Raw genomic sequence first — 27964 nt, forward strand, 5'->3', positions numbered from 1 at the left:
GCAAACTTAATAGCTTCATTAAAAAAAGAATATCTTTAAAAAAAAAAGACAAAAACAAAAAGAACCATTAAATACTTCTTGGAATTAAAGACCTTAAAGTTTTGTGTCAAAGAAAAGTGTGGAAGCATAAAAATGTAATAAAAATTGATTTCTAATATCTTAATCTTTTAACTTCTTTTTCTCCGACCATTTCACCCCCCCCCCCCCCCCCCCATTGAACATGGGGCGTAATATTCTTTTCTTAAACGGTAGTTGGAAGGTTAAAGGACTTAAATTTACGATGTCATCACAAACCAACACGAGTATATCCTTGAGTTGTGTTTTTTTTTTCGTTGCCTCTACATTAGCCTCTGTCCTTATTTTTTTTTGTATTGTATTTGTGGGTGTGAAGTTTACTAACCAAGAAAGAAATATGAATGAAATAGAAAAAGAAATAAGAAAACTTAATAAGGAACAAGGAAGTCTACTTTACACAACAGGTGAAGTGTAGGGTAGGTAGGTATAGTAGTTTCCTTTCATATTCCTTTTTTTTTGCATTTTTCTTTCATAACAAAATTGAAATGTTTCAGTATTGAAAAAGGGAAATCTAAATGCTTGATCAAATGGAAATGAATTGTTGTCAATATCAAATGTACGTCCCTAGTTTTTGAATTGGCTTTGAATAGTACTATTAAAGGTAGTTTTTTTTTTTATTCGTTTAAGCTTGTGACAAGTTTATTTGTAATATTTTTTTGTAACGTATGAGGAAATAGGGAAATGGTTTTCTAAGGGTAGCGTTGTAAGGGTTGAAAAAGAAAGATTAACATGAAGCTTTATAATACGTGAATACATTTCATTTGATTATGATAATGAATTAGGTAGTTCTAGTTTAATTGTATCACTTGATTTCCTTTCTAACAAAATATTGTTAAACTCATGAAACTTAACAAATAGTTTGCTTTTGGAATAAGAATCCAATATCAAAAGAGTATTTAAAAAAATTTTGGGGGGAAGTATGTTTTTCCATAAAATTCTTTAAAATATTTTGCTGAAAGGGTGTTCTTTTGGGAACTGACTGAGTTACGTAGTTATGTGTGAGAAAGGTGTTATACATAAATTTTTTCAATTTTTTTAAACTTGATGAAAAACTTTCGTTGTTAAGTTCAGAATAAATATCATAAAAACTGTGATAAAAATGATACCCCAATAAGTATTGAAAAAAATATTTCATTTAAAACAGAAACCAAGTCTGTACAAATATTTTCGGTGAAAGGGTGTTTTTTTTTGGCGAAAAATGAAAATCAATGGTAAGTCCAAATGTTGTTTTTGTGATGGGAACTACAAATATTCAAAATATGTAATTCTATACATTTTTTTTATGTGAAATTGTATTTTTTTATGTGTATAGTCCAGTAATTTTAGGTTTTATCTGCGGAAAAATTCCTACTGGGCTGAATTTTAGTATACAGCTTAATGACGGCTTTGTTATGAAGATGTGAAAAATCGACATTGATATCGTGTCCGCGTTAAGAGTTATAGGAGTCAAAAGGTCACAAAAACTGGTTTTTCACGATTTTCAGCAAAACGGTAAGTCTTATCAAAAAATTTTCAATGCAAGAATTGTAGACCAGATTATTATATATAAAAAGTGTCATGACACTTTTTTTCCTAAGACGAACCGTTTTTTAGGTATAACGATTCAAAAAGTTGAAGTTTAGTTGTAATCGTCATAATCCTATTCCTGAAAAAAAAACTCCTAACTGAAAAGTTCCTGAAATTTCATTATTTTTTTAGCTTGAATTTCGTTCCTCAACTGTTAAGAATATGTGGAAACCAAAAAAAAATGGAAATTTTCTCCATTTTTCCGATTGGGGCCCTTCTCCCGAAACCATTTCCCTGGGAATTTTTGTTTAGAATATGTCTGAAAATATACAGGGTGTGCAATAGAGAATGAACAACCCTAAAACGGCTTATAGCTACACTTATGATTGTTCTATAAACAGATAGAAAAAAGTTCTATCGCAACCAGTTCATAAAATATGGACTTTTTTTCGTTCAGTGTATTTTAAATTTTATCATCTTATGTTTTCGTTCACTACAACCACGAATGAATGAATTTTATTTATTTCTTTTTTTTATAATTTTCTACAATAATTGGATGAGTACATAAACACTTTAAAAATTTCATAGCTATTGCACATTTTCGTAAAAAAAATTTTGAAATCTGTTTTTTGATGCAAAATGTAAAAAAAGTATTTTATGAAAAATTTTAAACACCTGTTGTATAAAATAAATCTATAGAAACCTAGGTGGCCATCTTTCTTAAAAATATTCTCCTTATACCAGAATATTTTTAAGAAAGTTGGCCACCTAGGTTTCTATAGATTTATTTTATACCACAGGTGTTTAAAATTTTTCATAAAATACATTTTGCATCAAAAAACAGATTTCAAAATTTTTTTTACGAAAATGTGCAATAGCTATGAAATTTTTAAAGTGTTTATGTACTCATCCAATTATTGTAGAAAATTATAAAAAAAAGAAATAAATAAAATTCATTCATTCGTGGTTGTAGTGAACGAAAACATAAGATGATAAAATTTAAAATACACTGAACGAAAAAAAGTCCATATTTTATGAACTGGTTGCGATAGAACTTTTTTCTATCTGTTTATAGAACAATCATAAGTGTAGCTATAAGCCGTTTTAGGGTTGTTCATTCTCTATTGCACACCCTGTATATTTTCAGACATATTCTAAACAAAAATTCCCAGGGAAATGGTTTCGGGAGAAGGGCCCCAATCGGAAAAATGGAGAAAATTTCCATTTTTTTTTGGTTTCCACATATTCTTAACAGTTGAGGAACGAAATTCAAGCTAAAAAAATAATGAAATTTCAGGAACTTTTCAGTTAGGAGTTTTTTTTTCAGGAATAGGATTATGACGATTACAACTAAACTTCAACTTTTTGAATCGTTATACCTAAAAAACGGTTCGTCTTAGGAAAAAAAGTGTCATGACACTTTTTATATATAATAATCTGGTCTACAATTCTTGCATTGAAAATTTTTTGATAAGACTTACCGTTTTGCTGAAAATCGTGAAAAACCAGTTTTTGTGACCTTTTGATTCCTATAACTATTAACGCGGACACGATATCAATGTCGATTTTTTACATCTTCATAACAAAGCCGTCATTAAGCTGTATACCAAAATTCAGCCCAGTAGGAATTTTTCCGCAGATTGGGCTTAAAAATGACTAAAATGACTGGGCTATAGGGAAAATGTAGGGTAATTGCAAAAAATCAAGTGCAAATATGAAAATCTCTACATTTCTCTTGCTCAATAAAGCACCTTTTCATCAAAGATAATTGAATGGCCACCATATCCTTATGAAACATTAAAACTGATTTTTTGAAAAAAAAAAGTATGTATTTACTTATGTTTCCTTCACCCAAAAAAAACACACTTTCATTCAAAGGTATTTTATTTTTGGTTCCGATGACAAGTTGAACGTTTATACTTAAAGTTCTTGCGACTTATTACAGAGCCAACTCCCTACTTGAAAAAAAACACCCTGTCACCAAAAGCATTTTATAAAGTTTCATTTTTCTTATTATTATTAAATTTTATTGGGGGCAAATTAATTTTTTTTTTATAAAATAAAAAACACCATGATAAAGTTTTTAACAGAAAAATATTGAATAAAACATATTTTAAAATTTTTTTTGGGGTTTAAACCGTTTTTAATTTTTCAGTTCTTTTTAAATACCAGTATTTAATATTTGACCATTTTTAGTCAATATAAATATACAAACTTCAATAATATGTAGTATAAATAAAAGCTAGTATGAACGCTCTTTGAATCCTATATCCCTTATTTATTTACACATATCTTACCAAATATTCTATCAACAATGACCTCCTTTTTCTCTATTCTTTTTATTTTGTATTTATGTTTTCAATTTTGTATACATACTTTTATCATTTTGCACTCTTCAAAGTAGACTCAAAAAGGCTTTAAATAAGTCCCGTAGACATCAAACAAAAATCCCTTCCCTAGAAAATATATTTTTTTCACACCACTGCATTTGAATGCATGTGATTTTTTTCTATTTTAACCTATAACTTCATAATACACACAGAAGATACATACTACATACATTTTACTTTGTTTTTATTTTTTTGGATGACTGCCTACAGATCAAAGACCCAGACTTTATGAGTTTGTTTCTTTCTGTTAGAAACAGTCAGTATACTATAAACATGAACATACAAATCAATTCACTTAAAAACATAAACTTTGTTTAAATTTTAGTCCTTTTTTTTGTTCAGGAGAAGTTTTTCTAAATTCTCTTGCCGCAAGGTGTTAATTAATAGCATCCTTGTCAGAAACAGTTTTTTGTAATGTTCTTTACTTTCAACCAAAAAGTTCTTATTGTTTTTAATTAAATTTAAAATCCCTATACAAATTGTTAAAAGGGTGTTTTTTATTTTGACCTTAAAGGGAATTTATTAATAATTTGTTTTTCTTCATACATCGACATGTTAGGAACTTAAAATAGGTCATTGAATTTTTTTTTAGTTACATACGATTCACACTCAATTAAACTAGAAAAATGTTATTTCTTTACAAGAGCTTTTGATTATTACCTTTTTCTCAGAGCCGTACTTATTTCTTTAGATTTGTCAGAGCTTGTTTACCATTTTAAAGTCATGTTAAATTTTCAAGAGCTTTCACCTGCTACCGTAAATTAAGTGGAAAGGGGTTAAGAATTTGTATTTCGAAATCAACTGATCTGACGCTTTCTAAATTTTATGCTGACAATTAGAGCTTTCTTTCGTTGAATATCGTATTAGTTCTTAATGATTTACTAGAGCTTTTGCATATTATAGCCTTTTCACACCAAAACCAAAAACGCGGTTTATGGCAAAAAGTTTTCAAAAACCTGAAAAGCGTTCACACCACAAATTTACAGGTTTTTGTTTGACGTTTAAAATTTTTTGACATCCAAATGTCAAGTTTTCGATGGGATTTAATTTCACTGGTCTGCAAGGAAATCCTCCTTTGAATAAAACTATACTTTTCTAAAGGATTTTTGTATGCTGATTCTGATTCCGAAGTCAGAACTGACCTAGCACGTCACGTTTTTTAGATATTCCCGTTTGAAAATCTCAAAAACCCATTTTTTTGCTGTTTCCGAAGAAATATTTTTGCATACTGTAATCTTTTTCAATTAAAATTGTTACGGTTTATGAAAAAACTTATTTTTCTCTTTTAAATTCAGTTTCAATCTTCTCAATATCTCTTTTCTTCTCCGAGATATCTTAATTTAAGTAAGTTAAGTAGGTTTGGCATATCTTACCATAAAGAAACTGATCTCTAAAAATTCATATTTCTTTCCCCCTTGAACAAAAGTATACTTTTCTAATTGATTTTAGTGTGCTGATTTTGAATCCGAACTCAAAAAATTTCGGTCAGCTCTGGTTTTTGAGATATTAGTTTTTTTGAGATTTTCTAAAAAAAAACATGATTTTGTGATCCTTTAATGCGAATATCTCAAAATCCTGAAGTTATAGAATTTTTTTGACTTTGGATTCTAACTCAGCACATTAAAAACTATAAGAAAAGTATACTTTTGTTTCTAGGAGAAAAAAATCTGAAGCTTTACAAGGCAGTTTATCGAATGGTTTATTACAAATAAGATATTTCTAAATAGAAAAATATAGTATACCTATAAAATTACAAAACACGTACAAATTTTGTTTAATGTATTTTATTATGGTTTTCTTTACATATTTGACTTTTTAAATATAATGGGCGTTGATATTTAGCATTTTCCTTAACTAAGCCGTTTTTGTTCATGTAGGATTTACTGAAAAGTGAAGGATTTCAATATTTCTGCTTTTTTTGTCAATCAGTATTTTAAAATATAAGTAAGCATTAATGTAAAAGGACATATTTGATGTCAATCGATGGGTCATATTAATATTATGAAAAATAATCCTTCAAGCTCAATGCGACAAATAGTTTTAATTATACAGGGTGTCCCAAAAGTAATGGATCAAACGAAATATGCTGATAGGCCTACTTAAGGGCTCTCAGAATTTGGTAACTTGTTCATCCCAAATCCTTACGGTTTTCGATTTAATGCAATTCTTGTGAAATTTCGAAAAATCCCTACTTTGCAACAGTATTTTGCTTCCTGCGGCCATCATTGATTTTTGTTTTTTCAAATTCTTTTACAAAAACATTGCCAAATAATTAGGAACTATTAATTTATCAAAATATTTTTTATTCTATACGCCATTTCGCTGCAAATTAACTAACAGTTTAAAGTTTTATAAAAAATCAATTTCTAACTTTTATTTGAGAGCAACACCGCAAAAAAAATTTGTACGGTGTGCGGATGGTTTATTATTTTAAAAAGTTGCCCTGTTATTGTAGTTTTCAAAAAAGTATAAAAGTTTCCAAAGTTGCAGTTAGATCGCTAAATATTACAATTTGAATTCAACAAAACAGGGTTTTTCAGAGAAAAAATACAAACAAAAATAGACGCTTTTGTTCAAAGAAAAATAAACAAATAACAGTTCGAGAAAATGTGTTTATTTTTGGTTGTTTTTTGTTCTGAAAAACCCTGTTTCGTTGATTTCAAATTGTAATATTTAGCGATCTAACTGCAACTTTGGAAACTTTTATACTTTTTTGAAAACAACAATAACAGGGCAACTTTTTAAAATAATAAACCATCCGCACACCGTACAAATTTTTTTTGCGGTGTTGCTCTCAAATTAAAGTTAGAAATTGATTTTTTATCAAACTTGAATCTGTTAGTTAATTTGCAGCGAAATGGTGTAAGGAATAAAAAATATTTTGATTAAATAATTGTTCCTAATTATTTGGCAATGTTTTTGTAAAAGAATTTAAAAAAACAAAAATCAAAGATGGCCGCAGGAAGCAAAATACTGTTGCAAAGTAGGGATTTTTCGAAATTTCACAAGAATTGCATTAAATCGAAAACCGTAAGGATTTGGGATGAACAAGTTACCAAATTCTGAGAGCCCTTAAGTAGGCCTATCAGCATATTTCGTTTGATCCATTACTTTTGGGACACCCTGTATACAAGTTCAAATGAATCTAAAAGGGTGATTTTTTAGAAACTACCCACATTTTTCAAAAATCATTTTTACAAAAATGGTACCTGATAGAATTTTTCTGAAAACAGATTTAGATTAAGGAAATTCTAATCTTTCATAATATCAAAAAACTATTTGAAGGAGAAAAAAAAAAGTTAAATTTTGCAGACCAGTGTTTTTGTTGTTTAAATCAGCTTGAGCTCACATAATTTATCAAATAAAATGAATTTTGACAATTTACATATAATTTTATTTATTTGGCCGTTAAATAGTGTCGTTTTATTTTAATTTCTTCCAGAGAATAATATATTGCCCGCCCCCCAAATTCTTTAGACATTTTGATGTAAATATGACCGTTTTTTCGGCTGCCTTTGTATATTTGCCTGTCAGTTCTTTTTTTTTTTTGTCTGCTGTCAGTTCTTTTTTTTTGTCCGCTGAATTGTTGCTGAATTGGAGTTGAATGTTTTCATTTTCAGGTTTTTGGCGAGTTTAATCAAAAACTTGTGTTTTACGAAAACTTGTGGTTTATGAAAAATGTATGGGAAAACTCGTGTTTTTGAGGGTTTTTCGCAAAAACCGCGTTTTTGGCTTTGTGTGGATATTAATATTGCTGCTAATTTAATGGAGCTTTTGATTAATGTTTTCCTCTCAGCTGTCATTTTGGGACCACTATTCGACTGCTAATTCTACTTTCCTGCTATTTTACTAGAGCTTTCGGCTGCTTGTTTTCAATAGTTTACCAAAGCTTTTCCTTTTCTTGCTGTTTTATCAGGGCTTTAGACAACCAGTCATGTGAAGATTCTGCCAATTCAAGAAAGAATTCTTGAGCTTTTGTCTATTTTTTTCAATTTTTCAGATCCACCAAAGCTTTTGTTAGCATTTTTAACTTATATTGCTGTTAAAAAAAAACACCCTTTGATGTACCAATCGCCAGACAAAATCTATAAAGCACCAGGACACGAAAAAGCTGTATGTCACTTTTTTATAGAGTAGGTAGTTGGTTGTAGCTGCATTCTATTGTTTGCCAAAAAAACTATCTGCACTTGGCACTTTGAAAACAAAGCACAAAAAACCAGACGATATGACCACTTCTCCTCTTTACAAAATTGTGGTTAGGGATAAAATTTAAGGGACACTTTGAGAGCCGCCTTGGCGTTTGCAAAATTTAATTTTTCTTTATGAAATTTTGGAAAAACAACGTGTCCCGTTCTGCTACTTGGTCTTAATGAATAAAGTTTTCTAAATTGATAATTCTCTCCCTGTCCAAAAAAAAAAAATGTAATAATCTAATATTCCTAGATTCTCTATAAAATGTCCTTCAGCTACCTAAGGAAATACAATTTCTTAGAAAAAAAAAAAAGTAAGAAAGTAAAAAATATATTTATCCCCAAGTGTCATGAGTGGCGTAAGCACAGAGAGGCAAATAACCAACAAAAGGCCTAATGGCAATATTTTATTATTCCTTAGGGAGCCAAAGCGAAGGACGACGAAAAGTTGTTTCTTTTTTTGGATCGGAGACGACATTACCACCATCATCATCATCCAATACCAAAAAAAAACACCCCAACAATGGTATTCAATTTAAGTTCTTGCAAAACGTTTTCAAGAGTTTAAAAAAAGAAAGAGAGCTAGAGAGGGTAAACAAAGTTTTCTCGTGTTTCGAAAGAGGCACTTTCCTGCTGGTTAGATGGTTTGGATAGCTTGTATCTTCGATTGTGTATGTCGTATGTTTGGGGTGCGTCCCATGGACCATGGTAATTTTATTAAAAGGACAACTCGAGACACCGATGAAATGAAGAAGAAAAAAATACAGAAAATCGTTTCTAGACAAATTTGTGTGGGTTGAGAGTTGAGTTGAAAGAGTATGATGATGATGTGCCTCTCGTAAAATGACTGGAAAAAGAAGCTTTATTAGCATTTTAAATTGAATCAAATCGATTTTGTATATTGTGGTTGTTGGCAATGATTTGGTATAATTTATTTTTAAAAATCTACTCTTCAGTGTTACTTCAATGAATCGATGAATATTGCGAACAAGAAATGTGTGGAATGGAAGTATGAGTTGAGTTGATCAATTTAGATATGGTTAAGGCAGGGTATGGATGTTTAAAAAAATGTTGTTTTTTTTTAAGGATATTTAAGAGTTTGAGAAGTTTTTGTAAAGCGATTAATTTATTTAAGAAATATTTGGTTTGATCAAAGTAAAACAAAATGTAGATGGTTTTGGTGTTTTTTTTTTTTATGAAATAAATAATTTTAAGTGAATTGCTTAAAAGTTAAAGGCACTATATGAAATTTCATCCTTTTATCACAACGTGCAAAGTATAGTTTTCATCCAGTTCACTATAATTTCGAATAAAAACTTTTAAATCAAAAAGCAAATTATAAGGGAAACCGGCCGAACAGCTGCGATTCTGATGATCTTTTTTTTTCAAACTTCGGTTGATAAAAATCCTTTAACCTCTATAAGTTAGAAATTGACGATGTTTTTTTTTAATTATTAAAATTGACTTCAAACAAAAATATTTTGAACACAACGGCAACACCTTCAATATATTAATGAAGAGTTCTTGAAAAAATGTCCTCAAATTCAGATTTTGAAAAAGAAATCATTAAAAGAATGACTTAAAAAAAAAATCGTAGTAAAATACACTAGCCCAAAAAATTAAGGGAACAAAAAAAAATCGTGATTTTTTTAGTGATTTTTGATAGGCTGTATTTCAGTAAAAAATGATCGCATCATGACAAAATAAAAAGCATGTGAAAGCTCTATTCTTCTATTTTCAAAAAAAGAAAAAGTAACCCAAAATGGGAAAAAAATTTTTTTTTTTCAAAATTTAATTTTTTTTTAAACTTTTAATTTTTCCTTGGTTTATCTTAAATTTAAACGATATTTTTCAATAAAATTATCAAATAAACTCAAAAGAATTTGATTTTGCTCATAAAAAAGTTACAAGAAGTAAGTTATTTAGACCTGCAGAAATATGGTGTTTTATTTCATCTCAAAAGTTCAAACCCTCACAACAGAAAAACTGCTTGATGAATAAGTCTAAAACTTTACATACTAATTACAGGTATATAAAGCTTCAATAATTAAGCCTCTGTTTAATCTTATCACCCATAGAAATAAAATAGCGGTAAATTGTCTAAAAAACCGTAAAACTGTCTATTTTGATAGCTTTTCTAAATTAATCTCAAAAATAAGAAAACATTTTGTTTAACAAAGTAAATTTAATTCCTTTGTAGAAAATTGAATGAAGTTTTTAAATGTGTCCTTGAATGTTCTGTACAGTGATCCGTTGTTGAGATATTGATAGTCAAAGTCAAAAGTATGGTTTTTGGTTTGATGACTTATATTGCAGTTTAAAAAAAATCGTAGAAGTTTGAAACAAAATAAATCTTAAAGCCAAATAAATAGCCTTTCTAAAAATAATAATCATTTTATCAGAAAAAATTTTCCCACTTTCTTAGGGGAACAGTAAAAACGAACAAAAATTGGAAAATTTTGGTTTTTGAACAGTTCCAACAATTTAGCTATTTTACCGTTAGAAAGAAAATATTTTAACATTTAATCCTGAAACTAGAAGAATAGAGCTTTCACATTTTTTGTCATGATGCGATCATTTTTTTACTGAGATACAGCCTATCCAAAATCACTAACAAAATCATGATTTTTTTTTGTTCCCTTAATTTTTTGGGCTAGTGTATTAATTTATCTTAAACAATTTTTGGCCATTAATATTGTTAGTAGTTGAGTTCACAATATTGCAGGTGTTGCCGTTGTGTTCAAATATTTTTTTTTGTGTATGAGATCAATTTGTGAGAAAATTGCATGTATCGCTAAAACGATGGAAGATTGCCCCTCAATCCCAGTTTTTTCCTTAAATTACCTAAACAATATCTTGGTACTCGTATCATTTAATTTATGTTAAGCAAAAACAAAATTGTTTTGTTCTGAAAAATCTTCAATAAAATTGAAAAAAAAAAAAAAAAAAAAAAAAAAAAATACGACAACTTCTAAGCTATAGGGTTGAATTATTTGTAATTACCAACGTTTGAAAAAAAAAGAGCTCTTTGGACGGGATAAATAATATTGCTTTTTATTAATCTTTAACTATTCCCCTATAAACATAAAATCGACAAACATTTTTGTAGATTTTGGTAGAGTGCAAAACTAAAACAAATTCGTTGAAATGTTTTCCCTCAATATAGGTAGTTTTATTGTATATAATTAACCAAATTATAAATAAATCACAATTTCTTGATATACTCGATTCTTTACATACACTCCTTTTCATCAGAATAGGAACACAACTTTTCAAATGTTCAGTATTCGTTTTTTCCTTACAGTGTAGGAAAAATAATAATTTTTTGATGTCAAGTCATTGTTAAAGATGTTAGCAGAATCAGCAAAAAAAAATAATTCAAAACGTGTGGTTATTTTTCTTGTTTCTATATGGCAAAGCATTTCACATCGAAAAACTGAGTTATTTTTTTGTTTCATCAGAATAGGTACACATAAAGAATGATGTCAAAGTGGTCCATGAAATTAATTTAAACCAAGTTCTTCTTAAAAATATATTTTACTTATTTTATTTTTTGTATAGTGGCGTTTTTATTCATAAAAAATAACAAAACTGTCCAGGAATTGCATTGTTAAATTTCTTTATGCAATCTATCTGAATCTCTTCCGTAAATTGTTAAATGGTGGACTAGGAAATATTTTTGTCTTAAAATCGACTTTCATAAATTTTATCAGTACGGGCTAGCCATTTCCAAAAATTTTCAACAAGGTTCAGGGTTGTTTTCTATGGCAGATACTGAAGTACTTCCTTAATTTTCACTTCCTCCCAATATTTTACAGAGCATTTTTTGTTGTAGTAGGCGTGGTCCTGTTGAGAAGTTCAGTATACTGGTTCACAAATACTAGAGAATTAAGGAAAAGTTCCCTGAATACTCATTTACAAATAATAGTGACCATTCCCAACTAACAATTTTACTTCCACAATGTTAGGATCTTTAATTTCTTGCAGCTATTATCTCTACAGGGCTTGTATTTAGTTTGTGAATCGAAAATTCAAGCTTCCGAGGCTTAACTTTCGTTAACCGCTTCCTAGAAACCTAGTGCAAGTGGAATTTAAAAATTTCTACAAGCATTAATGAAAACATTTCGTTTAAATTTCAATATGGCCACATGAAATTCCATTGTAGAAGCACAAGAAATAAAAGCCAATAACTGACTTCCTTTAAATGGCTTTGCAAAAGAAATTGTATTAGAACTGCTTACAAAATCTTTATGAATGCTATGTATTTTTTTTTATCCAATTCGAAAATTATTAGACTCAAAATGACTTACGTAGGTTTTTTAGTATGGTAGAAGTACCTACAACTTATACAATTGCCTTAAATGTATTTATTATTATAGTTCTATATTACCAAAATTATGTCAATAGTATATGAGTCGTGATATTCATTAAAAAAAAAAAAATTACGTTGAATTTCAAATAAACCGCAGTTAAACAAATATTCCACAAAATAAATGTGTCATAGTTACTCCATTCTAATATTTGAATTAAAAAATTGTTGAATCATTGTTTTTTATTGAAAATTGTGTTTAATATAACTTTCAAATATAACGACTTACATAATTGTATGTTTTGCATCTCTGTGTGAGAAAAAAAGAATTTCAATTTCCGGCGCATGCGCGAAAAGCTTTTAGTTTTATATGTTTGCCTTAGCGAAGTTAGGGGATATTTATTTATATTTGTAGAAGTCCTTTAAGTACAAGCAAAACATTGTAAAAAGCATTTAATTTTATAAGTTTGCCTAAGCGAAGTTAGGCTCCCTAATTTTATTTCTAGAAGCCCTGTGAAAGTGAGTACAAGCTAAATTTTTTAAACTGTCAGGCAAACTCATGAGAATAAGAAATATTTGGATAAGTGCCATTATGGTGACCATTTTTGGTTTTTTTTATTCATTGTTATAAAGAAATAAATGAAAAAGTAAATCTTTTCATATCGGTAATTGGTTTAAAATAGTGATATTAAAAATGGTTTACTGACCAATTCGGAGTTCATATTCAAGTAAGTGGAGAAGAAAGGAAAACAAGATTTTAATCTTCTTCACTTATTTAAATATAAAATAGTAATGGACATTTTAGATTTTTTATCTAAGTTCAAAACAAAGTTAATTCTCTAATTTTTAAGAAAAAGCCAAAAGCCAAAAGCTTCGGAAAAATGGGGTTTGATGGCATCCGGGTGAAACCTCTAAAGTCTAAAAAAAAACGAATTTTTCAGATATTCCAGAAAAAAATGTTCTTGAGTAACAAGTTATTCTCTTTCATCTTCTCAATAATGACATGGTTTGACAATCAGTATATAATATTATTTAGTCTTTATTAAATAATTTTTTACAAGATAAAAAAAAAAAAAACAGAAAATAACCAAAAACAATAACTTTGAAAAAAAAAAAACACAAATGGTCACCATATTCTTTAAGATAGTGCAACTCATCAGGAAGTTAAATCGAAGCCCTTAGGAAGCTCTGGTTTCAACTAGTCCAAATTTGAAACTCTTTTATTATATACCTGAGTAGCTCGATGGGTAAGGTACCGGACTATCAATCAGGATGTACGAGGTTCAAATCCAGCAAAATGCGTCAAGTAAGAAGTTTTTTTCTCAATATAATTGTGTTTGGAAATTTAATTTCAGAAGCAAAACTTGTCTGGATCGAAAAAAAGAAGAAAATGAAAAAATAAATGTAATAGGTACAAAAAAAAAAATAAAATGAAAAAAAAATATTTTTTTTTTCTTTATTCTATTTGGGATATACCTCGCTTAGACTTTCACAATCCTTCGACAAGTCTACTCAGAGCTTCTAAATAAAAATAAAAGCCTGCAACAATAATACACATTTTCAAATTTCAAATGTTGGTTGTTTCTATAAGGCATTAAAGACATGTTATGAGTCTCTCCAATCAACTTGCATATGACTCTTCTAAAACCTATCAAGCTTCTCGGGTGGGCCAAATGGGCTTCTCTATGGTCGTATACAAGCAATATTTCTAAAATCGAAACAGCTTCGTTAGACCCTTGTGGAAGTAAAATTGTTAGTTGGGTTCTTCACGTTTAAAATTCATTATTTGTATTATCGTAGTAGATTATTTTCTTACATGCCTTAACACTTCTTTTTTAACAATGAATTTGGTCTCAAAATGGTTTCTCCTTTCGCAAAATGTAAACTGATAGTTTAACTCACCAAGGACATCAAAATTAAATGTTCATTAATCCAAAAATAACAAGAAATACCACTCAACTTTTCATGTGGTAAGGGATTTCAAAAACCTTAAACGAATATAATTCTGTTCTTGGTTTAGTGATGGTGTCTTTTCAAAATTCAGCCATTTTAGAAATTTCGGACTAATGACCATTCTATTTACTGTCCTTAAATTACAAATAACAACTGTTTTTCACTTTTATTCTTGTCGTTAATCCACCAAAACTGGTAGCACATTTAAAAATTTACTCGTCTAAGAATTTTTTTTTGCATTTTTTTTACCATCATTCATTTTTTTGTACTCCCAGAATGTTTGTATCTAAAGTCTGGATAGAGCATATTCACAATTCGTAATTTTTTAACCATACCAGTACTGGTGGATCCTTCATTGTTTGTTTTATTTCTTAAGGTGTTTTCACCTAAATTTAGCGATTTTAATTAACCCATGTTTTTCAAAATGGTAGTATGATTATTAAATTAGACTTAGAAAAGTCCACTTTTATGTTTAAATGGTAAATTTGCTCGAAATCCACAAAAACATTAAAGATAACAAGGGTGTACCTATTCTGATGAAGACAAAAATAAGTTAATTTTTCCTCAAAAAATACTTTACAAGAAAAACAATGGAAAAGTTATGGTCCATTTTGAAATAATTTTAGCCGTTGCTTTTCTAACATCTAAAACTATCAAAAAACAATAAAACTTTGTTGGGTCACGCACCAATATTGGGGAAAAACGGTTAATGAAAATTAGAAAAGTTGTGTACCTATTCTGATGAAAAGGAGTGTATGTATGTAGTTAAGTAACTTCATTCATATTGTTAAAAACGGAGATACTTTAGTTAATTTAGTACAAGATATCAAAGTTCTTGCATAATATTATTGTTAATTAATCGTATCATAATTGTTGTGTGTATAGACAGAAATAATGAGCCATTTCACAAAGTTTGAAAATTATTTCAATCGAATGCACACTCAATTTTCTTATTCAACAAATCATAACTTTTGTATTTTGATAGTCACAAATGAAAAGAATATACAAGTGTTTACTGAATGTGGCATCAAGCTCAATTTAGTTAACAATTAGTGTGCAATTTGCACCAAATATGTGAATGGAGAGACATTATAAATTTCATTGTTATGAAATGAGGAATTATATTTATTTGTTTTTTATTTATTTGTTTATTGTTTGAATGTTTAGCTTGCGTTGATGTCATAATTACCAGTGGATGTGCTATAAATATAGATTCCATTATTTTTTCATTGTTTGCGAAGTGAATTTTTATTTAAAACTGGGTTGGTTTTCATGAGATTATAGAACTATTGATTTATTTCTAGTTTTGTCGTATCATATGCAAATCATCCTTTAATTGTTATTATTTAAAAATAAGTCACTGTGGCGTATACGTAACATTTTTTTCTATTGAAAAACAACCTACATAAGTATGTATCACAAATTTTTGCTTTTTATTAGATCCGGTATTCGGATCGCAATCAAACATCTTCTCAAATTCTAAATTCTAAAAACACTCGTTTTTTCATTTTTTTTTATTTTCGATGTTCTTAAAAACTAAATGATAAGCCTCTGGTTCTTTATGTTTGACTAGAAATTCATAGTACATAATAAATAATACTCAATTATGTAGAATTTTGAAGAAAAAAACAAAGTTTTTAATTTTTTTTTTTCACCTGATTAAGTAAGAAATATAAATAAATATCTGTCGGTGTGGATTTTTTATACTATTGTTTTTTTATTTTAAGGGCGATTCAGGAGTAATGTGCCAAAAAGCTTAAGCGTGTAGGTTGGGTCGAGTAAAGAAAAAAATCGTATGGGAGTGGGGGAGTCTATTCCCCCTGTTTTAGCGGGGAACGGGACAAAAAAAAATTGACTTAATTTGGAAAAAAAAATTAAAAATCAACTGTTACACCTACAATAACGTGCTTTACCTTTTTGTAAGCCAAATAATAATTGTAAATAATAATAAATAAATAACAAATAAAAAAATGTAGGGAAGAGTGGGGCAGTTTTGAACACGGTGGTTTTGCATTAATTCAGTTTTTTAGTTGTAAGAGTTTAAAAAAAAATTGGTACGTGTTAATGTTAAATATTTTTTCAACATTTTATGTCGTTGACACAGTTGGGACAGTTTTGAACAAGTATGGTGGGGCACTTTTGAACCTGTTCAAAACCGCCCCGAGCAGTTTGTATCAGACATTTTCAGGACACTTGAATGTGTTTTATTTAATAAATCGTAATGTTCTTATAAAAAAAAATAATGAAACTAGCATTTGTGTCCAAAATTAAAGAAAAAATGGGAATATGTACAACATAATTGAAGATTTAAAAAAATGCCTGAATTCTTCAAGTTCTGCTAAACTTTTCTCGATGTGAACTCGATTATATACCGCTAAAGCGTTATAGAAATTAAAGCCAAGCTACCTACACCAATTAATGCTCCTGGTACATGAAGAACATCCGCTTTGTTAACATTTAGATTTAATATTTAAATCTAAATGCGATGTAGATCGCAAAATAAATCTATTTTACTCTGAGAAGCATAAATGGTATGAATAGCATTTTTCTAAGATATATTTTAAATTAATTTTTCTTGGTTTTTGTTTTTCAAAACTATACATGGAACACTTTTAAACATAAGAGCCTTTATTTTTAAAACATGAAAATTCAATATAAATAATTTGTTTAACTAACCAAATGTTCTTTGAAATCGAAGTTCAATGTTACTGTTCAATGTTAGTAAACTTTACACATCAAGAAATCGAACATATTTCGTTCAAGCAGCTTCGAGAGCAAAAAGTGTTCAAATGTGCCCCACTCTCCCCTACTTTGAACTACAAGAGCGAGTAGGTACGTGCGAGCCAATCGTTCATTTTATTTCTTTTTTCAACCCAATCGCTACGCTCTAGCAATTTGTAGCATTTTAAGCAACTCGCTTTAAGTATTTTTATTATTTAAAGGTTGGACACTGGGGTGTATGAGTAACATTTTTTTTTTTCTATAGAAAAACTTAAACAGTTAATTACAAACTTATAAATACAAAATAGAGCGGGCGGCGGCTGCAGAAACGCTCAACTCATCGAGCTAAAGAAAAATTCACTTTTGTAGTAAAAGATGACTCTGAGTAACTTCGAAAACCAGAGGTCTTCCCGTCCGCATCCTGGCAGGATTGGCGTAGCAGGGTGAAATCGGGTGCATTTTTTAGGCACCCTTCAACTCATTGAGCTAAAGAAAAAAATTGCCATGGTGGTCTTAGATTCAATTAGTGTATCAAAAAACCACAGGTCTTCCTTTCGGTAACCTGGCAGGAGTGGCGGTAGGGCGCATCAAAGTGGTCGATTTTTAGGGCCCTCCTAACTCATCGAGCTAAAAGATGAAATTGGAGTCAAATGAAAGGTAGCAATGTCTTCTTTAATAATTCAGAGGTCTTCCTGGCCAAATCTTGGCAGTTTTTGCACGCGAACAGCTTTAAGGTTGGAAACGATGAAAATGAGTTTTTTGTTAAAGTCTTGTTTTTTGGTGTGTAGACCGGTGATTTAAGAAATTGTTTTGTTACCAAATCAAAGATAACAACATGAATTTACTAAATCCATAAAAAAAATTAGGAATAGATTAAAAATTTCTAAAAATAGACCATTAGAATGTCAAAAAATACCTATATTTCTAAGCAATTAATCAAAAAGTATGCTCTGCATTTTTATAGTTATCGAAGTTAAGTATAAAAAAGATGCCAAATCGAAGGTTAGAATGTCTACTTTTATATTTCAGAGGTCTTCCAAGTCAAAGCTTGGAAATTTGGTCACTTAGACCATTTTAAGACCCGATACTACTAACCTCATTTGGTTTTTTTTTTCTGTGTTGACCGACTGTGTACCTTGGACTTGTCGAGCTAAGGGATGAAATTGGTAAAAAACGAAAGGATGGAGCTTCTTCTTATATAGTTTAGAGGTCTGCCAAACCAAAAATTGGTAGTTTGGCCACGCAGTCTATATTAAGGTATACTCGATTTTCTTTTTTTTTTTGTGTTGCCCTTTTGTGCACGCGTCGAACCATCGAGATAGTTAAAAGACGAAATTGGTACCAAACGAAAGGTAGAAATGTCCTCTTTTCTAATTCAGAGGTCTTCCAAGCCAAAACTTGGCAGTTTGGTCATACTTGCAATTATAAGGTTGCAACATTTTTTTTTCTCTTTTTTTTTTATGTTGACGCGGTTGGGCGCGCGTCGAACCATTGAGTTAGTTAAAAGACGAAATTGGTGCCAAACGAAAGATAAGAACATCCTCTTTCGTGATTCAGAGGTCTTCCAGGCCAAAACTTGGCAGTTTGGTCATACTTGCAATTATAGGGTTGCAACATTTTTTTTTCTATTATGACGCGGTTGGGAACGCGTCGAACCATCGAGATAGTTTAAAGACCAAAGTGGTACCAAACAAAGGGTTGGAATGTCTTCTTACATAGAAAAGAGGTCTTCCAAGCCAAATTTTGGCAGTTTCTTTACGCAGCCTATTTTAAGTTGGGAACCTATTATTATCGCGATTTGGCTTGATTTTTCTGTGTTGACCGACAGGTGGACCACATTTTATTTTCTCTTTTACTGCCTGTGTTGAACGCTTGTGGTGTGGGGCCCCTGAAACCATTGAGCTAAAGGAAACAAATATTTTCTTAAAGATTAAAAAACTTTAAACTATCTCGATGGTTCGACGCGTTCCCAACCGCGTCATAATAGAAAAAAAAATGTTGCAACCCTATAATTGCAAGTATGACCAAACTGCCAAGTTTTGGCCTGGAAGACCTCTGAATCACGAAAGAGGATGTTCTTATCTTTCGTTTGGCACCAATTTCGTCTTTTAACTAACTCAATGGTTCGACGCGCGCCCAACCGCGTCAACATAGAAAAAAAAGATAAAAAAAAATGTTGCAACCTTATAATTGCAAGTATGACCAAACTGCCAAGTTTTGGCTTGGAAGACCTCTAAACTATATAAGAAGAAGCTCCATCCTTTCGTTTTTTACCAATTTCATCCCTTAGCTCGACAAGTCCAAGGTCCACAGTCGGTCAACACAGAAAAAAAAAACCAAATGAGGTTAGTAGTATCGGGTCTTAAAATGGTCTAAGTGACCAAATTTCCAAGCTTTGACTTGGAAGACCTCTGAAATATAAAAGTAGACATTCTAACCTTCGATTTGGCATCTTTTTTATACTTAACTTCGATAACTATAAAAATGCAGAGCATACTTTTTGATTAATTGCTTAGAAATATAGGTATTTTTTGACATTCTAATGGTCTATTTTTAGAAATTTTTAATCTATTCCTAATTTTTTTTATGGATTTAGTAAATTCATGTTGTTGTCTTTGATTTGGTAACAAAACAATTTCTTAAATCACCGGTCTACACACCAAAAAACAAGACTTTAACAAAAAACTCATTTTCATCGTTTCCAACCTTAAAGCTGTTCGCGTGCAAAAACTGCCAAGATTTGGCCAGGAAGACCTCTGAATTATTAAAGAAGACATTGCTACCTTTCATTTGACACCAATTTCATCTTTTAGCTCGATGAGTTAGGAGGGCCCTAAAAATCGACCACTTTGATGCGCCCTACCGCCACTCCTGCCAGGTTACCGAAAGGAAGACCTGTGGTTTTTTGATACACTAATTGAATCTAAGACCACCATGGCAATTTTTTTCTTTAGCTCAATGAGTTGAAGGGTGCCTAAAAAATGCACCCGATTTCACCCTGCTACGCCAATCCTGCCAGGATGCGGACGGGAAGACCTCTGGTTTTCGAAGTTACTCAGAGTCATCTTTTACTACAAAAGTGAATTTTTCTTTAGCTCGATGAGTTGAGCGTTTCTGCAGCCGCCGCCCGGTCTAAAATATATCGATAAATTACAACCAGTTTTGATGTGATTTACTTATACTCAAAAAATTCGGTTAAATTCTAAAAGTCTGTAGCCTTCAAATTCAACAATGTTAAAAGGGATAGACTAGTGAAAGCATCACACCAATTTAACTTCAATTTTTTTTTTTTTTTTTTGTATAGCGGTAAGTTATTGACAAATTTTAGTATTTACTCAACTTTATTGGGTACAGCAAAAAAAAACCCGTATTTTGTACTTGCTGATCTACTGCTGAAACCCTACATAATCTAGATCTATGAAGTCCAGTAAAGTTTCAAAAAAAGAATCCAATCATCATCACAATCTACTAAATTCACTATGAGTAAATTATTATTATTAAAATTATGTTTAAAATGTTCTTGCCAAAAAATCATCCAAATTACAAACAAAAAATCAACACAAAATTATCAATATTCAAAGAAAATAATTACACATATTTTCAATTTTGATGTTCAATGCACAAAATATGATATAATTAAATAAAATCAATATCAACATCAATCTGTGTTGACAATTTCATGTAAAAAGCAAAATAAACAAAACTGAAAAGAAAAAATATAAAAACTCCAAGCAAAAATTTTCATACAAATACGAGTAATATGAAAAATTTCATTACGCCACATGAACAAACGAATAAGTGTGTTGACTGTTAAACAAAAAATTTTTCGTCATTCTCTTGATATTTCACTGTAAATAAATAAACAAAAATAAATCAAACTTAAAGCAACAACACAAAAATAAAAAAAAAAACACATAGTAACAGTTTTTGTTGATTTTTGTGTAAAATTATATCAAAAGTTGACTTGATTCATGTCCCTGTTTACAAAAAAAATAAAATAAAAACTTCTAAAGAACTAACTACCACAATGATTCTTTTTGTCATGTTCTATGAACATAAATATTTCTTGCAAAGTTTGATAAAAACATTTTTGCATGACGAGAAAAATGATTGTTTTTCAGAAAAAAAACAAAACAATGATTCTATTATAAAATCATGAAAGAGTGAGAATTTTGTATTTGTCGCAAAAATCTTTTTCAAAGTTTATTTTTTTTTTTTCTTTTTTAATTAACAGGTCATGGCTAATTTTGTTGTTACATATTGTTGATTCAAACTTGACAATTTTCTTTACCTTTTTAACCCCAATTTGACATTGATATTGTGTTGATGCAGATTTTAGACAAAAGCATAAACATACAATTAACCTAACAATAAATTGATTTTTGTCTGTCAATAAACAGTCAACCCCTCTTATTTTTAATATAATGATTCAAAACAAAGATCAAGGTGTAAATAACTAAAAAAGGATATGAAGTTTGGCTTACGTGATCGATATTTCATAGAAGATTCGTTTAAAAAAACCTACGTTGGGCGCCATTTTCGCAATTCGTCAAGTTAACAGGCTTGATATTTTGTTGTTTTTCAAATAACTCTCCATTAAAAACCTTTCCCTCGAACGAAAAAGGTTGTGTAAATCGGAAAATCATAGACTCCAGTTTTGGTTTTTAAAAATCAATTAATAAACTTTTAAAAAGAACCCCATCTGCACTGATTGACAGTCCAAAAATTAATTTTCCAGTGTGTTAACCTTTTTTTTTTTTTTTTTGTCCATAGTTTTCTTGATTAATCTATGAGAACATTATTCTTTGTGTGTCCTGAAAGGCTATATTTAAAAAATATACACAAACATATATAACGGTCTGCTTTTATAAATAACATACATTGTGAAAATAGAGAATAGCCCGTTCGTCATTAAGTATTATCCCATATATCCCTTCATCCAATCGATATAGATTTTTTTTTTGTATAGAATGCATCATCATCATCATCATCAACATTAAATTATATTTTCAACACACAACATACAGCCTCCGGGTTAAGCCACGTGGATAGATCCATATTAAACTACGTTACAGATTCTACAGATTCTTTAAATAGGTTATTTTTACGTCATCGAAGTCTAGAAAATCGTCGGTCGTCGTCGCTGTATAGGCTTTATTACGTGGTAAAGAGTAACTTTTGGATGATTTGAGGTTTTCAAGAGTCTATAATTAGACGTTTATATTTATGTAGATGAGACGAACCCTTTTTATATAAACTGAAGATAGAAATTAAATGAAGATGTGAAAGTTCTATAAAAGTGTCTTCAAACGTTGACCTTTCTAGTTATGGATAATCTCCTCTTTCCAGCAACAAGAACTTTTTACTACTAAATCGGTCTTTTGGGTTCTTTTCAAAATGTTTATATTTATTATTTTTTTATCGTAATTTAAGTTCCATATGAAAAGCTTTTTCATTTTGTTCGATTTCAACATGTTGCGCATCATACCACTATGACATATTGTGTATTCTGTGGATGGGGTTGGGCGTTGGGGTGGTTGTGGAATGTGCAGTGCATGATTATTTTCAACCATGTGACAATGTATGCTTTATGGTTATGGATGCAGAGCAAGTTTTTTATTCGTAAAAAAAAAAATTCATACCTGATTTGAGAAACGATAAAGGATTCATTCGAAGAATCGGGTTTATTTTATGATATTCAGTCTTGAATATTAAAATATTCCAGCTCTACCTTTTTTTACATTCCTTTAAGGGGTCCAATTTTGACTCAGTGAATTGTTTAAATGGTATTCATATTAGCTGACAAACATTGGTTTCACTTTTAAGATATAGAGGAAGTGGGGGCAAGACCGCCCCTTTATTGTTAAGCGTCTTAAAAACCAATAAAAAACATCTTTTATTTAAAATAAAGTGTTTATTCATTAGGTTACTGTTTTTTTGTAGTAAATCTCATCATTGAAAAAAAAATTTTTAAATACTGAACAAAAGATAATACGTTTTGAAAAAATATCTAACAAAAAACCGTCTTGCCTTCACATGGGGCAACTTCTGTTGATAACACTGGTCAACAAAATCAAACTTTTTTTTTGTTGCCGGAACAAAAATATTCTTTTCTAAAGGTTTTCGGTGTGCTGAACTTGAATCCGAAGTCAAAAAAATTTTAGCAGCTCCCGTTTTTGAGATATTATCGTTAGAAAATGCAGCACTTCGGACCTTATTCTTTTATATAAGGAAAATTGTTTGAGCATATTTAGTAATGGTTTTTATAAGAACTATTTACCACCTTTTTAAATCTGTTTAAATCTCTCCGATATCTTTTTTACTTCCCGAGATATCCTCAGTTGTTTGGTATTTTTATAAATTTTATAACGTCATTATCTTCTTTATGATATATGAAGCCACACCCACTGACTTCAGTTTAAGATATCTCGGGCAATACATTAGATATTGAAAAGATTTAAACAGGTATCGAAAGATTTGAAATAGTTCTTATAGAAACCGTTACTAAATATGCTCAAACAATTTTCCTTATACAATAGAATAAGGTCCGAAAAACTCAAAAAAACGTTTTTTTTGCATTTTCTAACGCTAATATCTCAAAAACGGGAGCTGCTAGAATTTTTTTGACTTCGGATTCGAGTTCAGCACACCAAAAACCTTCAGAAAAGTATATTTTTGTTCCGGCAACAGAACCCTTGTTAACCAGTGTAATAAAGCCGTTTCTATCTTAAAATTTGGAATCTTTTTGAAATAATCACAAACGTATGCTATATTTTTATCGGTTCCCAACTTTTATTACAAAAAAAGAAAAAGTTAAGACTTTTAAATATTTCAATTAAAAAAGTACAAATTTCTTTTCACACAAAACATGACCATTTGTTGAAAAATCACAAAATTTACTATAACTTTTCGGGATTTCAACCAAACTTGCTTATACTTACAGACATAATCGATTTTACCAGAAGCCATTTATTTTATATTAAAAGTCCTGCCAATTTAATATTTTTTCATACAACATAGTACAAAAACCGTCTTGCCCCCATAGGCGGTCTTGCCCCCACCTCCCCTATACAGTAAGAATAGATTGCTTCTCGTTCTGTGAATAAAATAATCCAATGAAATTTGCCTTCGACCTTAAACCTCTTTACCATTTCTGTTGATTTGACCGCGCACACAAGGCCGTAGCCAGGATAGGGCATTCAGGGGCAATGCCCTACATTATAATAAAAATGCCATACCTTGAAAAATTCCCTACCATCAAAAAAGTCCTAGCAAGGACCAAATTTTAAAAATGCCCTATTGTGAAAATAATTTATATTTTGAGTGCATTGTACTTTTGAAATAAAACTGTTTCTTAGGATAGGGCAAAAACTCATGTTCCTTTAAAGCTAGAGCATTTTTTTTATTTTTCTAGGTAAGATGAGAAATGCCCTTACTTCAAACATGCCCTATGCATAACTGATTAATAATATATTCGATTGTATTTATGATAATGGCAATGGCGTACGTTGAGTTGCCGGGGCCTCCGGGCAAGACAAAATTTTCGGGCCCCTTTGATATTTGGGAGCCGCCAATATAAAAATTAAAAATAAGAACAAATTTATAAAAAAGTGCGTATACGCCCTACTATTTTTTTTTTTTGCGGCCACTGACATATCATTCGTTGGTCACTAAGATTATTCAAGTAATATTTTTTGGGGGCTCTTGGATAACATTTAATTTTTCTTTCAAAAAAGCAATTAATTTTTTTTTTTGGCCCTCAGGTGATTGATATTTTTTTTTCTTATTGAGATGAAATGATATGTAGCTGGCTAGGCTACCAATTAATTATGCATTTCACTGAAGAATATAAATTATTATATGTCTCTCTTGTGTGATTAATGTTAAATACCTTATCTTCTTGCTTCGTTCCTAGTATAAAAGAAATCATGTGTGCAATTGACACGTGGTGGAATTGAAACCTTACAAAATAATTTTTCTTGCAAAAAAAAAATCGAAAAAATCTGCCTTTTTTTCTCCATCACCTTTAAATCCATATTTTTTATATGACAACCTATAACAAATTTTATATCATCTGAAAGCTTTTTGTTTCAGCTCAATAAATTTATATCGACCATGGCTATACAATATCTACAAAAAGAGCTAGAATTTTTTGAACCCAATCACTTTTTATCAAAAAAGAAAAAAAAAATCAATCTTTTTTTCTCTTCTAACACCATTAAATCCATTTTTTTTTAATGACTGGTGGCTAGTCATTAGCAACAGATCTCCCATCTCCACAGGTGTTTTCAGGTATTTTTCAAGTTTTTCAATTTTGTGTAACTTGTAGAGCACGTACCGTTATGTGTGACATATTAAATAAAAGGTAATATTATCAGCATGCGTACTAAAGTTATATCAAATTTGTATGTGCTTTAGATCAAAATATATAACGTGTTTAGAAAAAGAACATCTTTTTACCGATATCTCAGGATTTTGAATATGAAATTAATTGAACTTATGAACAATTAAACTTCATTCTACTACCTATCTACAGTATAAATTTCATTCAACTATCTATTAAAAAAAAAAGTTATAATCAATTGATTTTCATTTTGTTTCAAATCACTACGATACTAAAAAAGTTTTCACTTCAAAAGTTGCCTTCATTTCATTGCCTGCATTTGGGGCCCTGGAGCGTGTCGGGGGCCCCGACTTGTGCTTTGCTGAATCTTAAAAAATTAAAACAAAATACGACTACTCCTAGTGATTTATAAGAGTCCTTTTAATGTAGTTACTATTTCCAGTCGAACAGTCCAACATTTTCAGAAAACTCCCTTCCTATGATGATCCAAACCCAAAAAAAAAAAATAGGCATGAATGTTTTATTTGTAAGGAGAACAAGGAACCAAAAGAGTACATCAAAATATTTTGGGTGAAAGGCTGTTTATTTTTACCAATAACTAAAAACGAGTAAAAATACGCGTTTTTTGGGTTATTTGTCGGGTGGGCGCCAATAAAACGACTTTCTTGGTGTTTTGTAATTAAGGAATGTAGGGCGTTAAGACCGAAATAATTTTAATTGGTTGCCCTCAAAAAATATATTGTAACGATGAATTACCGAACTACTTTTAAGATAAAAGCCTGAACACACTACCTGCTACAGTAAAGGTAGAAATGTGAACGGACCTTTAGTAATTAAGAAACTACCCTCTGAACGCATCCAAAGAAATTCCCTCGACTGCTGAATATCCCAAAATATCCCACTGGACTGGAAGTATGAAGCGCCCCCTCTTGGAAAGGAAGCTTCGAGAAGCAAAGACGAGAACCTTCGAAGACATTCTCGAATTCCGAATTTCAGGTATAAAAGGGCAGCGTGGACACCGACCGGATACAGTTTAATCTTGAAAGTGAAAGAGTACAGTACAAAGTGAAATAAAGTGTTGCTAATTGTTAGTAGTAAATAAAGTGATTTAAAAGTGTGTTTGTTTGAGCGAATAATAAAAGTAAATTGAGTTGAAATAAAGTGTGTTCTTATTTGAACGGAAATATAAGTGGAAATTTAATAAGTTTTATTGTGAACCCGGAATAAAACATTACATTGGTGTCAGAAAAGTGGAATAAAACTTATTTATTTGTGCGAATCAGATAATTTCGCGAATAAAATAAAAAGTGCGCGTGTGTTTTAACAATAAACAAAGTGTAAAACATTTTGAAATAAGTAAAAGTGCTCGCATTTTAAAAAGTTAAAATGGGTAAGACATTAAATCAGTTAAGTTTGACTGAGCTGAAGGCGGAATTAACTAAACGAGGTCTTCCTACTGCTGGATCGAAAAATGACCTCATTATTCGCCTTCAAGATTATTTAACCCAGAAAAGCGAAGATTTGGATACATTTCAATTCGAAGTTGAAATGGTAGAAGAACGAGTAAGTACTAGTTCCGATATGTCATCCATGATGGCTGTTCTCCTTGCAAAATTTGAAGAACAAAGAGAACAAATGGAACAACAACGAACAGAGCAAAAGAGTGAACAACAGAATCTTCTCGAAAAAATGGAGAAACATCTAGAAGAACATCGCGATGAGCAAAAGTATCTTCTAGAAGAACAGAAAAATCTTTTAGAGGGAAAGCTTGGTGATTTCGAGAAGAAGTTCACTGCTCTTGACGAGCGTGTTGAAGAAAACAAAGAAAAGCTGTTGGCAATGGACACAAAGTTCGAAGAGAAATTCCAAGACATTACTAAAGAGTTGGACAAGGTTCGAAAAATTAAGGCCCGAGAAAGTTCTGGTGAGTATTCAAAGAAGAAGGAAATGCATCCACCAACCTTTGATGGACAAAGTTCTTGGTCGATCTACAAGAAACAGTTTGAGGCAGCTGCCACAACAAATGGCTGGGATGACGAAGACAAATGTATAGCGCTGACTCTTGCTCTTAGAGGTCCTGCTGCTGAGTTGTTACAAACTTTACCACCAGAAAAGAATGGTAACTTTAACGCTCTTGTCCAGGTCATTGAAAAACGCTTTGGAGATGGCCATATGCAGGAAGTCTTCCGCGTCCAACTCAATACAAGAGTCCAGAAAAGAGGAGAAACTCTGCAACAACTCCAAGCAGATATTGAAAGGTTAGCTCATCTGGCATATCCGACAGCAGGAGACGACATTATCAATCAGTTTGCGACAGAAGCCTTTGTACGTGCTGTATCTGATATAAATCTTCAGCGAGCAATTCGAACAGCTGGAAAACGTTCCCTTCCTGAAGCATTAGCGTTTGCACTCACTATGGAAGCAGCAGAACAGGCTTCTCAAGGCGTTCATCGGGTAAGAAAAGTTACAGTGGAGG

At 30.6% G+C, this 27964-nt stretch overlaps 1 long non-coding RNA gene across 1 annotated transcript; it reads right to left on the bottom strand.

The window, feature by feature from the left end:
• Positions 1 to 20880: 20880 nt before the first annotated feature.
• LOC129912553 (uncharacterized) lies at positions 20881 to 22485 on the bottom strand. The gene is made up of 3 exons (XR_008771852.1): positions 22025 to 22485; positions 21629 to 21958; positions 20881 to 20992 (listed from the first exon to the last, which is right to left on the bottom strand). It is a non-coding gene; the product is annotated as an uncharacterized LOC129912553 (long non-coding RNA).
• Positions 22486 to 27964: the final 5479 nt, after the last annotated feature.

The sequence above is a fragment of the Episyrphus balteatus genome, chromosome 2 (assembly GCF_945859705.1).
Source record: "Episyrphus balteatus chromosome 2, idEpiBalt1.1, whole genome shotgun sequence".
NCBI lineage: Eukaryota > Metazoa > Arthropoda > Insecta > Diptera > Syrphidae > Episyrphus > Episyrphus balteatus.